We start from the raw sequence: 5,648 nt of genomic DNA on the forward strand, positions 1-5,648 counted from the left end.
ATGTATAAATTTACATTAGTACGAACCACAATGATTTCCAGGACAACCGGAAGCGAATTCCTTCTATCCACGCTGCGAGATGACGCAAATCGAATTAGATTTGACACCGGCATCGGATGGCAGCAAAATTCAACAAGGGAAATCGGATGCTGTCAGGTTAGTCAGGCGCCCGCTCCGATTTCTCCAGCAACTCCGGTGTAGGTGTGCTCTACAGGAGGAAAGGATGCTGCATGCTGTGAGCAAATCTCTCGCTCGACTGCCACTCAGGCCCTTGCTTGGTTGACACTCGTGTCGTGGGTATAGGTTTGTGCTGTGCCAACGCAGCGGGAATTTCCGGCGGGGTTATGTTTTCCCGAATGTTTCCTAGTATATGTTTGTGGTTTTTGCCTGCTGTGGTTTCACCATTGGATCTGCGGTTTGCAGCCAAAATTTCCGTTGTTCGTTCGGGCCATCGTCGCGTCGTTAAGACCAGTTGAAACGAGAAGCGACTAGTGCCATCTGGTTGATACTTGACGTGGCTTGAGCCATTTATAAATTTAGATGACAACACACCAACGAACCATCCACTCGTAAAAACAATTAAGCCAACGCTTTCATCGTCCATTATTGCTGTTGTCAGTACTGTGTTCATAGAAACTATCATGATATAGAAAATCCTCGATATTTGGTCAGTACTGCTTACCTGCAAAGAAAGAGAAAAAATACAAATGAGTTAGGGAATCAATCAAACAAATATTGTTTTAAAACGCATTGACAATGCGATGTGTTCTATAATTGTAAAACCTTTTTTCAACGTTAATTAATATATCATGGGAACCTACTTCCTCCTTTAATATATCAGACGGTATTATTTTAGATTCAGCTTAAATTCCTTTCTGTTGACGGTATTGTTTAATACAATACTCGGTCTCGGTAAGGCATTCATCAACGCTCCAACTGGGAAAAGATCGTAAAGCTTACCACGTTCGCTCGTAGCGGCACTCGGAAGCACAACTTTTTCACTTCCTCGCATAACAAAGGCATAAACAGAATTCCCTTTTTCCTCCAGGATATTTCCTAACTTTCCACGAAGCACCGCTGCAACTATCGTACAGAAACGAGTTTAACAGCCTACGAGGGGCAGGAATAAAAAAAGTTTTTTTTCTGTTTTAAAATAAAATAAAATCAAGCAAAAAATTTCCCTCTTTCTGTACCGTCACATGATACTGCCGTGACCAGGATTCGAACCTGGGTTACTACGGCCACAACGTAGGGTCCTAACCACTAGACGATCACGGCTACCGAAGAGTCATGCACCGATCAGTATGAAGTGCATGCCTTAAATTACTGCCGCTCGATATGTCGGGTAGCAAGTGCCAATTGAACAGATGAGAATAGTTGAAGCAACAAAAATGCCCTGTTAGCTTTAAACAGCGTCATAAATTTAATCGTAAAGTTAGCAGCCTGAAACACACACACACACATACATTCATTGGTTTCACACGTGCTGCCACCAACTGTCGTAAACATTAAAAAAAGCTGCACTCAAAAAGTTTTTTTGCTTCGTAAAGCACGACCGCGTGAATAAAAGTGCGGTTGAGTTTCATGATTCAGTAGATGTACAGTTTGCTGGTAGTGTATGATAAAATGCAGTCGCTTTAAGTACTGCCTATTAACTAAACCAGTTTGTCGTTTAAACGCATTTGGCACTGCAAAACTCGACGAAAATGCATTTAATTTGAATTAATTGCACTGTATGTATTGCATATGTATGATTGAACATATTTAACTTTTTTGAGCACTTCTAAAAGCAAGCATTGAATCCTAGGCATTTATGTTATCACTGTCTGTTGCAGCTACTTGCAAGCACGCCGGGTTCATCGGGTCCAATAACGTAATAGGCGTCAGTCATGGATTGCAAAGCCGATTGACAGCTGGTAAAGATGCTGGCATAATTGACAGTATGTACAGTGGAACTGCATTGCAGGCGAGAGTAGGCAATGCACTTTGTTTCTGATTTGTGCTAGCGTCCAGTCAAAATAATCCACACGCCCTTTCACGTAAACTTCTCTACATAAGATACGGTACTTACAGATTACAGTAAGCCATTAATGGACAAAATAATAACAGTCATCTGATTTTGACAATAACAATAACAATAACAATAACTTTTTTATATTTCTACTAAATAAAAACGAAACAAGCAGTATTCATGTGCCGGTCTTAAAGGTTTTAACATTCATCACAACACAGAACGGTTTGTGTGCCACTTCCTGTACAGCTTCCTTGCGAGAGCTTTGGCCAGTTCTTAGAAGTTTAAATTAATTTCCTTTAGCCAAGCTATGGTTGATTTTAAAAAGCAGACAGTTTAATTTTTTTTAAATACCAGTCAAGAGCAGAAAAATTGACTGACAGCTCAGTCGAGCAATCACTCAGTACTGCAATTCACGAATAAATTATTTAGAAGAGTATGAAACTGAGAAAGACAAACACTGTCGGTAGTTCAGTAGTCATATCCATCCCAAGTAACAATGTTAGTTTTATTGTACTCTTATGGTGGTCTTCAAGACTAATTTTGAACTTAAATGCCATCATAAGAGTGCAATAAAACCCAAATTGTTACTGGGGATGGGCTGACAGATAGAAGAATACTACCAGGGGTAAAACTGTATGCGCTGATTGTGTTTTATTTTCGTCTTCATACAGGGCTGTAAATTTTTTGCACTGGTTTTGGCCACCGTGTTTTATTTGTCATCCCGGTCCGATGCCTTCCAAACTTGGTACGCGTGTAGTCCAGAACGTGTCATTGTTTTTTGACTAAAATAAACCTTCATGATATAAAAGATAATACACATACGGCAGTATACACCTACAATAGCACAATTACAAATTAATCATCTACGAGAGAATTGTCGTTCAAAGTTATTTGCCGTTAAGTTGGAGTCGAGCCAATCGTAGACTTCGTTGATCCGCCTTGCCAAAAATCTGATAGGGTCTTACAATCCGTAGTTTGGATTCTGATTCATAGTTCTGAGGTGTCGTTCAGCAGCATACAAGTTCAGTTAACTTAGAAAGGCGGGACAGTCGATATCTCCCAAAATCATTCTAGCCAAGAACATGGCTTTTTTTCCATGTGTGGACTCATTACTGCGACCAGTATAGTTGATCTATTGTAATATCGCCCGGGTGTTTGCTGTATGACCTGCACTGCATGTCTTTTTGCTATAATCGCTATTGAGTGAGCGATATGCTTATTTTAAATTGTATGCGTGCTTGCGTGTATTAGGGTTTACCCTTCTTTCAAAGCTTGATCTACTTTACCCACTTATTCCTCGCTGCCAGCACTATCCCATATTATAGCCGTCCCTGGCGAGGACTCATTCGTACCTCTGACCAGTACACTTAACTATAGGAGGGACATTTGCACTGTCAAGAGGCTTCAGAGGGTAAATATAGAATTCAGCACGAAGGAAGGGTAAATGGAGGGGCCTGAGAATAAACCCATGCTAAAGTCACTTGACATCGAATGGCTTGATTCTACTAAGATTCGAACCCACGACCACTCGCTTGTCAAAGCAGACTCGGTAACCTTGCGGCTACGGAGCCCCCCAAAAACATGGCTTTCAAGAGTCTCCAAATAAGCAAACGGCAACGTTTCTCATACGGCGTGGTATTTTTCTGGAATCACGTCATGGTAGGCTGCGCAAAGCATACCGTAAGATTTTTTTTTGTACTGCTCCAATTCTAGCGATCCAAATTTGTTGATAAGGACACTAAAACAGACCGAATTCCAAAACAGACCTTACAAATGAAGAGTATAATGATCGAATACAGTACGAGTCGCGGAACTGCTCAGTGATTTTAAAAATAAATCCAAGTTGCTTATTAACTCTGGAAATAATGTCGTTATAATGTATACGGATAGTTAGTCCAGGACGACACCAAGCTCGCAAATGTGATGGACGTATTACAACGGAAGTCCCGCCATGTTGTAGCTAAAAGCTATAGGTTTATTTTTACGGTGAAAGGAGATGGCGAAGCACTTTGAGATGCTGATGGTAAGCATGTTACTCCAGCACCAATCTTCAAATTTATCTACTAAGCGTTGCAGTTCAATACAGTCGGAGTCCATTTTAATAACCTTAATGATTTTTACATCGTCGGCGTAATAAAACCGACAGTCAAGTGGCAGGAAAGCTGGAAGTTCATTTACAAAAGGGGAAAAGAGCAGTGGTCGAAGGTTGCTTCCTTGTGGTAAGCCAAAGATGTTGCAAAACGAGTCGAAAAACTCTGCCTACGCTGTGTTAAATACGAGTGTAGCCGGTGTATAACGGTGCAAAACTTTTTTTCAGCCCAACTTCTCAAGCCTTGCAATGAGGATACCGTGCTTCATCCGATCAAACGCTGCTTTCAGGTCCGTGTACACTGCATCAATTTACTCTGCGTCATTCATCTTGCGTAGACGAAATCAACGAGATTCGTAGAGACCGAGCGTTCCAGAAAATAACCCATGCTGGTCTGAAGGTATGTAGTGTTGATAGCTAGCAGACTAAGCGTCGTTCACGATTATCTCGAGCACTTTAGAGCTGGAGTACCACAATGTCCCAAGTAGCACACGTTGTCACAATTGAGTCGCAGCGGCTGATATGCGACAAATTTAAATGTAAAACTTCGGTTACAGTAACCTAAAATATAACAGTTGTGTAACCGAAATAGCGCAACTTATGTAACTAAATATGGTTACATTAACAGTTACTCAATAACTAATATGTAACATGTATAGTTACAAAATGGTTACTATTGAAGTCACACATAAACTGTAAAATGACTTTCAATTGGTGGCAAATTAGTTATCTTGTAACTTTTATTGCATAGCGAAAACAATGCAGCAGGTTTTTTATTCCAATCTATGGCTGTCAACGTCAAGCAGTAAATTTAACTGTTGAATATAGAAGACTGTATAAATTTCGCTTGTTATTTCTACACAAATTTTAATGCAGTTTCAAATTTATGGTGAAATGCATGATTCTAGCTTTGAAAAATTCACGCGCTCTTATTTAATCTAGCTTTTCGTTACTTACCTCTTTGAAAAATTGTTTTTTTTGTAAAACAAATATGTACAAATATAAAAATTTTAATTTTAATTTACTGATTTTTAAAATTTATTCTTAGCAATAATGAATTAGTGGAGCATTCACCTAGAAATCATTAAAAAACAAATTGTTTTCGCTATCACTTTGTAAAATTCATAGCCATTTTGCCTTTGGTTTTAACTACTACACCATCTTCCTTGAAGTTTTGTATCGTTTTCGGCATATTGCATGAAATGATTTTAAGCAGACATTGTTCATAGATATCGGGAAAAGGTGTTTTAGTGATAGTTGTGAAAAGAAAGTGTTAATTTAATATCAAAGAATAGTTTCAGTTTGAATAAAACAGTTTACCAGCAGTGTTAATCATAGAAGGTTACATTTCAGTTACATTCTAGTTGCACGTAACCTTAGCCTTCGACCTGGTTACGCTATCGGTTACGGTAACCAATATTAAATCTATTGTGGTCACTTATTTCTTATGTCGTCATTTCTAAGTTACACTGTAACCTATTTTCATTGCCGGTTTCGTTTCGATGTAACTTGATCGTTTTGACGTTTGAGAATAATCAAAATTTG

At 39.1% G+C, this 5,648-nt stretch overlaps 1 non-coding gene across 1 annotated transcript; it reads right to left on the bottom strand.

The window, feature by feature from the left end:
* Positions 1-1,206: 1,206 nt before the first annotated feature.
* Trnah-gug (transfer RNA histidin (anticodon GUG)) lies at positions 1,207-1,278 on the bottom strand. The gene has a single exon. It is a non-coding gene; the product is annotated as a tRNA-His (tRNA).
* Positions 1,279-5,648: the final 4,370 nt, after the last annotated feature.

The sequence above is a fragment of the Sabethes cyaneus genome, chromosome 2, assembly GCF_943734655.1.
Source record: "Sabethes cyaneus chromosome 2, idSabCyanKW18_F2, whole genome shotgun sequence".
NCBI lineage: Eukaryota > Metazoa > Arthropoda > Insecta > Diptera > Culicidae > Sabethes > Sabethes cyaneus.